General features: G+C 46.7%; 1 long non-coding RNA gene across 1 annotated transcript in view; it reads left to right on the top strand.

Annotated features, from left to right (window-relative positions):
* LOC113981737 overlaps nucleotides 1-9322 on the top strand; it is a 27815-nt gene extending 18493 nt beyond the window's left edge. Inside the window, exons 4-5 of the long non-coding RNA XR_003538514.1 lie at nucleotides 6098-6105; nucleotides 9231-9322. This is a non-coding gene — a long non-coding RNA (uncharacterized LOC113981737). The remainder of the gene's footprint in view (nucleotides 1-6097; nucleotides 6106-9230) is intronic.
* Nucleotides 9323-9699: the final 377 nt, after the last annotated feature.

The following is a 9699-nucleotide window of genomic DNA, read 5'->3' as shown; positions in this document are numbered from 1 at the left end:
CACAAAGAGCAAAAGACAAAGGCATGCACCTGCCTCCAAAGGTGTACTCAAATTAACTCTAGCATGTTGGAACATCAGAACCATGCTCGACTCTGCCAATAGCGGACGTCCTGAGCGACGTTCTGCCCTAATTGCCCATGAACTGGCTCGTCTCAACATCGACATTGCTGCTCTCAGTGAAGTTCGCCTTCACGAGGAAGGCAGCCTCAGAGAACATGGTGCCGGTTACACACTCTTTTGGTCAGGTAAGCCCAGAACCGAAAAACATCTCTCAGGTGTCGGCTTCATGATCAAAAACTCCATTGTCCCTAAACTCGAAAATCTGCCGACAGGTCACTCTGACCGCATTATCTCCCTACGCCTTCCACTAAACAACAACCAACACGTTGTCATCTTCAGTATATATGCCCCAACTCTCCAAGCTGACCCTGCTGAAAAAGATAAATTTTACACTGACCTGCGCTGTCTTACCCAAAAGGTGCCCGCAGATGATAAGATCATTATCCTTGGTGATTTCAACGCCAGAGTAGGTAAGAATTTTGAAGCCTGGAAAGGAGTATTAGGCAAGCATGGTGTTGGAAACTGCAACGATAATGGTCGATTTCTGCTAGAATTCTGTGCGGAGCAACAGTTCACCATCACCAATACTATCTTTCAGCAGAAAAATAGTCTGAAGACAACCTGGATGCACCCCAGGTCTAAGCATTGGCACCTCATTGATTATGTCTTGGTGCGACAGAGAGATGTCCACGATGTCCTCCATACCCGCGTGATGCCCAGCGCAGAATGTCAAACAGACCATCGGCTTGTGCGCTGTAAACTCAACTTCAATCTCAAATTCAAACCAAAAAGGGGCAGTATCCCAAGGAGAAGACTCCAAGTTAACGATCTCCAATCAGCCACAGTAAGAGAAAGATTCCTGGCAAACCTTCAAACTAAGCTTGATAACCATTCCACAGATTCTGCAGTTTCCTCTCCCGAAACAATTTGGCAGCATATTAAAAGTAGCATCCTGCAATCCTCTGAAGAATCCTTAGGGTTCTCCCTCAAGAAGAACAAGGACTGGTTTGATGAAAATAATCAAGAAATCCAGGAATTGTTGAGGAAGAAGAGAACCGCCCACCAAGCACACCTTGCACTGCCATCCTGTCATGCTAGAAAAACAGCCTTTCGTCTTGTTTGCAGCAAGCTCCAACAGAAACTCCGTGACATCCAGAACAAATGGTGGACCGATCTAGCTGCAAAAACTCAACTCTGTGCAGATACAGGGGATCACAAAGGATTCTATGAGGCCCTGAAAACAGCATACGGGCCTACATACCAAGTCCAAAGCCCACTACTCAGTGCAGATGGTCAAACGCTTCTGACAGATCAAACCTCCATTCTGAATAGATGGTCTGAACACTTTCAGACTCTTTTCAGTACCAACCGTGTAGTACAAGACTCAGCAATTCAGTCCATCACACAACAACCGGTGAAATACGAATTGGATACTGCCCCCACTCTAGGAGAAACCCTCAAGGCCATACAGCAGGTGAAAATCAGCAAGGCAGCTGGGGTTGATGGAATCCCACCTGAAGTCTGGAAACATGGGGGCCTTGCACTCCATGCTAAATTTCATGAGCTTGTGGTGCTCTGTTGGGAACTAGGCGAACTACCTTCAGACCTTCGTGATGCAGTCATCATCACCTTGTATAAGAAGAAAGGTACTAAATCAGACTGCTCAAACTACCGTGGTATTACTCTGCTCTCCATTGCTGGCAAAATCTTGGCAAGAATACTCCTGAACAGACTAATACCCGCTATAGCAGAAGAAATTCTACCTGAAAGTCAGTGTGGCTTCAGAGCCAACAGGAGCACCACAGACATGATATTTGTTCTCAGACAACTGCAAGAGAAGTGTAGGGAACAGAACAAAGGTCTCTATGTAACCTTTGTCGACCTCACCAAGGCTTTCGATACTGTGAGCAGAAAAGGTCTGTGGCAGATTTTGGAACGTTTAGGTTGTCCCCCCAAGTTCCTTAAAATGATCATCTCACTTCATGAGGATCAGCACGGCCAAGTCAGATATGGCAACACACTTTCTGAGCCCTTTCTAATAAAGAATGGTGTGAAACAAGGCTGCGTTCTCGCTCCTACCCTATTCACAGTCTTTTTCAGTATGATGCTCCAAAGGGCCACGGCAGACCTCGATGATCAGGACGGTATCTACATTCGATATCGTACTGATGGAAGCCTATTCAACCTAAGGCGACTGAAGGCCCATACTAAGACCCTAAACCATCTTGTCCGGGAGCTGCTCTATGCTGATGACGCCGCCCTTGTTGCCCACACAGAAGCAGCTCTGCAGCGTTTAACATCCTGCTTTGCAGAGGCTGCTGAGCTCTTTGGGCTGGAAGTCAGCTTAAAGAAGACAGAAGTTCTCCATCAGCCTGCACCCCAGGAAGTCCCCCACCATCCCCACATCACCATCGGCCAGTCAGAACTCAATTCAGTCCAACAGTTTAATTACCTAGGCAGCCTCATCTCCTCAGATGGTAAGATTGATGGGGAGATAGACAATAGGTTAGCGAAGGCATATAGTGCTTTTGGAAAACTCCATAAACGAGTATGGCGTAATAAACACTTGAAGAAAAGCACCAAGATCAGTGTTTACAGAGCCATAGTGCTGTCTACTCTTTTATATGGTTCCGAATCATGGGTCATCTACCGCCACCACCTGCGTCTCCTAGAACGCTTCCATCAACGCTGCCTCCGTACAATCCTTAACATCCATTGGTCAGACTATGTGACCAATACATCTGTTCTCGAACAGGCAGCAATTACGAGTATTGAGGCCATGTTACTGAGAACGCAACTGCGATGGGCAGGGCACGTCTCTAGGATGAAGGACCACCGCCTCCCTAAGATCCTGCTCTATGGTGAACTTGCCACTGGCTGCCGCAAGAGAGGAGCTCCAAAGAAAAGATACAAGGACTCCCTGAAGCAACAACTCAGCCTCGGGCATATTGATCACCATAACTGGTCCACTCTGGCCTCTAATCGGAGGCCTGGAGACGCTGCTGATGCTTTTGAGAAAGCACGCAGGATCACTCTTGAGGAGAAAAGACAACGCAGAAAGAATCGAACCTTGCAGAATATACCATCTAAGGAGTCTTTCTGCTGTGTCTTTTGCAACCGGACTTGCCTTTCTCATATTGGCCTTTTTAGCCACCAACGCGCTTGCATGAAAAATGGGTAGAGCCCTTCCCAAATCTTTGTTCGCGAAGCCTAGCCATGATACCCAGCCTGTAAACTGTCCATCCCTTTGGACCTCCCTCCGGCACGCCTCCTGGATCTGAGTTGGTGGTCTCAAAAAGATCACCCCTTCCTCCCATCCTCCTCTTCGTCAGCATCTTCTGGCCTCCTTGGAACAATTTCAAGGCCTCTGGGTCTTCTGAATAATTTTGACTTGGTCATATCAAGCAATGTGCTTGTCATGTCTTGTTCTAAAAACATTTTTTACAGATAAAATGTTGTTTACCTTGCTAAAAATCTTTTGCATTGGAATCCTTGAAAAGGAATATTAAACAATATTTCAAGAAGGTAGTTAACTACAAGTCCTTATTCTAAAGTGTTAGAAAGCTGAGCTAAAATCTATATAATGTGCATTTAAGGCATCACCAGAACTCCAGAGGTCATCCTTGAGTCTCCCCAGGTACTTTTTGCTAGAGACTCCAGGAAGGACCATTCTCTCCAGTTGCAGGGTAGAGTACATTTTTTACATCCTATCCTGTCCTGACTGGCCCTAGGGTTACTGCATGAGAAATCTCTTGTTTGATATATTCAAAAGCTTGTTGTTGCTCTGGGCCCCACTTGAAATTGTTCTTCTTCTGTGTCACAAGGTAGCGACATGTCTGGCACAGCGGCACTCAGTGGTGGTGTGATCTCATTCAGGCCAGGATAGTCTACTGTCAGTCTCCACTCTGCATTGAACTTACGCACCAGCCATATAGGACTAATAAAGGGTGAGAGAGTCTTGCTGACCACTCCCTGGCTCTCCAGTTCACGAGTCATCTTATGGATGGGAATCATGGAGTCTTGGTTTGTACGGTATTGCCAATGATGCACTGTTGCAGTGGCGATTGACACCCATTGTTCTTCAACCCTCAGCAGTCCCACAGCAGAGCAGTCCTCTAAAAGATCAGGCAAGGTACTCAGCTGTCTTGCTTCTTCTCTCTCTACAGCAGCTATCCCAAATGCCCACCAATGTCCTTTTGGGTCTTTGAAATACCCTCTTCTGAGTTAATCTATGCCAAAGATGCACAGGGCCTCTGGGCCAGTCACGATGGGGTGTTTTTGCCCCTTCTTCCCGGTCAAGCTCACTTCAGCTTCCAGTACAGTCAACTGTTGGGGCCTGCCCTGTCACCCCAGAAATAGAGATGGATTCTGCCCCTACATATCTCGATGGCATTAGGGTACATTGTGTGCTGGTGTCAACTAAAACCTTATACTCCTGTGGATCTGATGTGCCAAGCCATTGGATCTACACAGTCCAATAGATCCTGTTATCCCTGGCCTCTACCTGTCTAGAGGCAGGGTCCCTCTAGTTCTGGTCATAGTACTCATTGCTTCCTCCCTGTAAATATGACCTGTAGGTCCCTTCAAGAGGATCAGACATGACATCATCCCTTCTATTCTGTCTAGGGGGCCATCCATGGGAGACTGGAGCTGCATTCATCCTCTATGAATTTCCTTTGGTAGTCATTTCTCCTTTCAACTCACATACCCATGCTGCTAGGGCAGAGGTGGGTTTTCCATCCCATCTCCTCATGTCTTCTCCATGTTTGTACAGGAAAAAACAGAGATTACCTTGTGGAGCGTACCCTCTTTCCCTAGCCTGCTCCTAATAGCATAGACTCTGGTCTGCACTGGTGAGACATGGAAAATTGCCTCCCTAAACTCCTCTCTGAGTTTCTGGTGACCCTCTTTAATTTTCTTTAATTTTCTCTTCCAAGTCCTGGACATGCTTAGCCAGTTTTTTCATGGATGCGACTTGGACTCATAACAGGGCAGTGACAGTGTCTTCATAGGTCCAGATTTTTTCATCAAAGAGCTCACTTTCTCTTCTCCCTTGTTCCATTGCAGTGTTGCCAAGTAGCCAGCATATCGCTGGTCCAAACTGTGCAAGGTTCAGCCACATCTGTGATGTGCACTGGACATTGTCCCGACTTTAAGGGAATTGCTCATCATCTGTAAAAATTATCTCCAGCACTGCTAATTCTCTCAGGTGTGGGATTCCTTGCTCCATGATGTTCCACTGGCTTTGTTGAATATAAAGGTCTTCTTAAAAACATATCTTTCCTTCACGCTTGACAGGAGTTGCCTCTAGAGGCTGAGAATTTCTGACTTCTTTGTGATCCCCTCATCAATGCCCACATCCCGGGACAGGGATCCTAGGTACCTTGCTTCACTAACATCCAGGACCATCTCGTTGCCTGTGGAATCCGAGACTCAGAGCAGCCAGGTCAATATGGGCTCACCTATCTGGCGGGTGAGCTCTTTACACAGATTGTGCAGCTCACCCATGGATAGGGAGTGAATGATTACCTCTGGCTCTATCTCCTTCACTGATTGTGAGGGTCTTGCCTCCCCATTGTCACTCACTGTGCGAACTGATTTGGTCTTGAATTTCCTCTTCTGCATGGGGCGACTGCTACTGGCTTAGGCTGCCCTTCTGGTTCAACTGCAGCCTAAGTGACCAGGGTGTCTGTTGATGTGTCTTTCTTCCCCTCTGGTTCATCTGCGGTTTGCATGGACATGGGGCCTGTTGGTCTGTTTCCTTTTCCCTCTTCCTGTAGGTGCTGTATCATACCAAGCAGTGTCCAGTAGACAGTGGTCAGGGCCCAGCATGTTGCAGTAATTTGTACCATTCTGGAGCTGCCACAGCATTTTCCCTTCACAAATCTTATTTTAACAGGGTCCTGTAGTTGTTCAGGGGTGAACTTCCAGACCATTGGAGGAGAGAAGTTCTCCAAATACTGGTCCGTGTCCTCCCACATTCCATGCCACTCAGAATTATCCACCCCTGGGGTGGGCCTCTAGACAACTTCCCTAGAAATCTTGGTCCTGTCTCTAAACAGGAGGTAGACCATACTGAGAAAACCTGGCAGACATAGCAACAAGATTATGCTATCCTTAGCATCCAGAGGGAATTCAACCTTTTCAAAACCTGTTGCAGTGGACTTGAAGGAGAAAGGGGTGAAAGGTTGGGAAAAATCACCCTCTCCTGTTCCCCCCACAGGCTGGGTGCCATTATCAATATACCCCCAGAGGTAGCAACCCAGGTCAGGACAGGCAAACAACACCAAATACACATTCCAAATGAAACTTATTGTCTCAGAAGTTACCACATTATCAACTGATGTCACACAGTAGTATATCAACAAAGCAATCTTGGTTCTTCTCCCTGATCTTAAAAAGAGCACCATGCTGGGCAAATAGTTCCACATATGGGGACATGTAGAAAGGGTTAGGTGCCACACCAACATGAATAGACTGAGCAATGTGATTGCCAGGGAGTTCTGTTATCAGTGCACAAATACTTCAATCAAAATTGCTATTTTTTACTCCTCTCTACTGCTCCACATTGGGTGCCAAAAAATACTGTATTGGTTTTGGACAAAACAACCAGAGAAATAGAACTCCAAATAAGCCAGTCCCCTTTTGTTTCCACCTCTCCCCACCCCCTCCAATAATGAAGGGACAATACAAAGAGATATAGTAAAAAATAACAATTTACTAAAGGAAATAGCAGTACCTACAAAGATATAAAGGAAAATGGTTTAAGCCAACAAAAGGCAGAAATTGTTTTCTAGCCCCACAACCCCCAGGACAAAAACAAAAGACAAAATGGAGTTTGCCACATGGTTTCCCCAGGCCAAGACAAAATGGTTGAGAGAACCTACCCCCCCTCCACCGCCCCCTGGAACACGTGGGTGGGAAAAAAAATGAAGAAAAACACAATGTAGCAAACGCTTCTCCATGGGTAGACGGCAGGCAGCAGCGACTCTTTCCCTCTCCTCAGTAAAGACCAGGAACCAACAACAGTAACTGGGGGGGGTGGTGGCAACTCCCCAGGCAGCCACAGCAGCAGTCTATCCTAGTAACGAACTGCAGTAGCCACTCACAGGCCATCCCTACAGTTGGTGGATTCATTTGCAGGTAATACATTGCTATTATCTCTCATTGGCCTCTTTAGCCACCAGCGCGCTTGTAGCAAATGTGGGTAGAGTCCTTCCCAAATCTTCGTTCGCGAAGCCTAGCCATGATGATGATGATGACGATGAATACATTGGTACTAGGCTGTTGGAATATGATGCAGGGGCATTTTGAATCACCTTCCTTCACATGGCCATTGTGCAAGGGACATCCTCTGGATCTTTAGAGATGTTATCACTTTTTAGATTACTATAAATGACTTCTAGCACTGCTAATTCTCTCAAGTACTGGATACCTTCATCTGCAATGGTCCACTTTTCTAGGAAGTTCACAAGATCTTCCTTAAATGGATATCTTGCCCTCACACTTGAGAGGAGTTGTCTCCAGAGATTGCTAATTGTTGCCTCTTTTCCAATTCCTCTTTCAATTCTCCAGTTCTAACAAGGGATCCCAGCTGTTGGGCTTCATGACCTTCCAGTTGCTCACTATCAGCCCTGTTATCCCAGCATCAAAGCAACCAGGCAGAAATTCACTCACCTGGCTGGCGGCTCTAATCTTTGTGCAAGTCTCAAAGTTCTGATGAGGTCAGGGACCAGGTAACTTTGGTTTCCTGTTTGATTTGTCTCACTGCTTTCGATTTCTTTGTTGAAGGACCGTCTTCTTGGTCAGACCTCTCCCCTCCTGATTCTCCTGCTTCTTCTTCTTCTGTAGCTTGCCTTATCCATTTCTTCTTTTTCACTACTGGAGCAATTACTGTAGTTGTTGTGATTTGAGTCCCTATCTCAGCCACAGTGTCCTCCATTGCAGTTTGGGTCCCTGCCTCCACTACAGTCCTCTGAGAGTACTGAACTGTGCCTCAATAGGCACAGGCCAGGCCCCAGTACAGGGCAAGAAGTTACTGGTTTTCATTGGGGTTCGCAAGACACCCTTCCATCAGGTGATGCGTCAGTTTACCAGGGTTGACTGACTGTTCAGATGTAAAGTTCCAGGCAATGGGAGGTGATAATCACCCTAGGAACCTGCTCAAATCCTTCCACATACCCTGCCACCCAGGAACTGGCCACTTCAGGGCACATTTCAATATCTCCTCACCTACAGTTTGTTTTCTCTTACACCAGGATGACACCAGATTCCACAAACTCCAACAGTCCCAACAGTATTAGTTTATAGTATTGAACAGCTTACATAAGGATAAACAAGGACTGCTGGAGTCTGCATTATAGAAATGTCCGCATCAATCTCAGGGAGAGGGAGATGTATTCCCTCATCGTCCCCAGGAAGTAGCACAACAAGGCCACCAATGTCAGGGCAAAGCACAGAGCCATTGTTTGTATTAACATGTTACAAACTCAACAAAATAAAGAGATAAACTCCATGTCCCACACAGGAGCTTGCTACTCAATAACTTCTATTACTATAGCACGCAATATATATGTAACTGCCATTGTCTCACCCCACATTGGGCACCAAAAAGTACTGTGGTAGGTTGACCTTGGCTGGATGACAGATGCCCACCAAGCTGCTCTATTACTCCCCTTTCTCAAGGGGAAATGAACTCCATCTCAGCTAGAAATTCAGCTTTCATCTCCAAGATGTATAACTCATATTGGTTTTAGCTCTTTACATCCTAATAAACAAATATAAATATAATGGCCAGTCTTCGCGAACGAAGATCTGGGGAAAGGTCTTTTACCTTTCCAGCCTGCGCAATGGATTTTTTTAGGTGAGACACAGCCTGCGCTGAACTGAGCCCACCCTTTAATCCTAAGGTTCATCTGCCGGGGCCAAGCACGCTTGGACAATGGCAGTGAGGTCCTCAGGACGTAGGTTTGTTTAGAGTGACCTTCTCATAGATGGATGGCCTCACAGGGCTAACGGGTTCCATCTGCCCGGGAGACCGAGGAATCGAACCCGGGTTGCAGCAGTGAGAGTCCTGCATGCTAACCACTAGGCCACCAGGGGTCTCTAATAAACAATAGTGCTACAAAAACAAACAGCTGTGGGAGCCCAAACCCAGCTTTCAGCAAAAGGGCAACAAGGGCTGACAAAAACCTCGTGATCTGAAGGAGCTGGACCCTTCTCACAAGACCTGTTAAAGTTCTACCTTACGGATTAAGCCTGGTGTGATGGTTTCAGTCTAGGCCTTCCTGGAGACCAGCTTGTAACCAGGAAGGAACTAGGAAGGTGATCACGGAAGTATTCCATGCTATTCCTTTACGTAACTTGGGGTATAAATAGGGCATAGATAAGAGAGCTCACTCTCTTCCTTTCCGGCGAGGTTGGGGAACAGTGGGTCCCTGTCTTGGTCTGGCTTATCTGGAGCTGAGGCCTACAGTGACTGCTGTTATCTGCCACGTGTGAGGGGAGAGTGCTGGGCCGCGTCCAGACGTCCTGCTTCTCTTAAGGGAAGTGGTGAGATCTTGCCAATTCTTCAGTTTGCTGGTTACTGGGTTTTTAGATCGTGTAGACCTGTTTTGTTTTTGTCCCTTTTCATCCTAT

The sequence above is a fragment of the Neopelma chrysocephalum genome, unplaced genomic scaffold (genome assembly GCF_003984885.1).
Source record: "Neopelma chrysocephalum unplaced genomic scaffold, ASM398488v2 Primary Assembly neopelma1_96738, whole genome shotgun sequence".
Classification (NCBI taxonomy): domain Eukaryota; kingdom Metazoa; phylum Chordata; class Aves; order Passeriformes; family Pipridae; genus Neopelma; species Neopelma chrysocephalum.
Note: the sequence above shows the minus strand (reverse complement) of the source record. Positions and strands in the feature narration are given on the sequence as shown.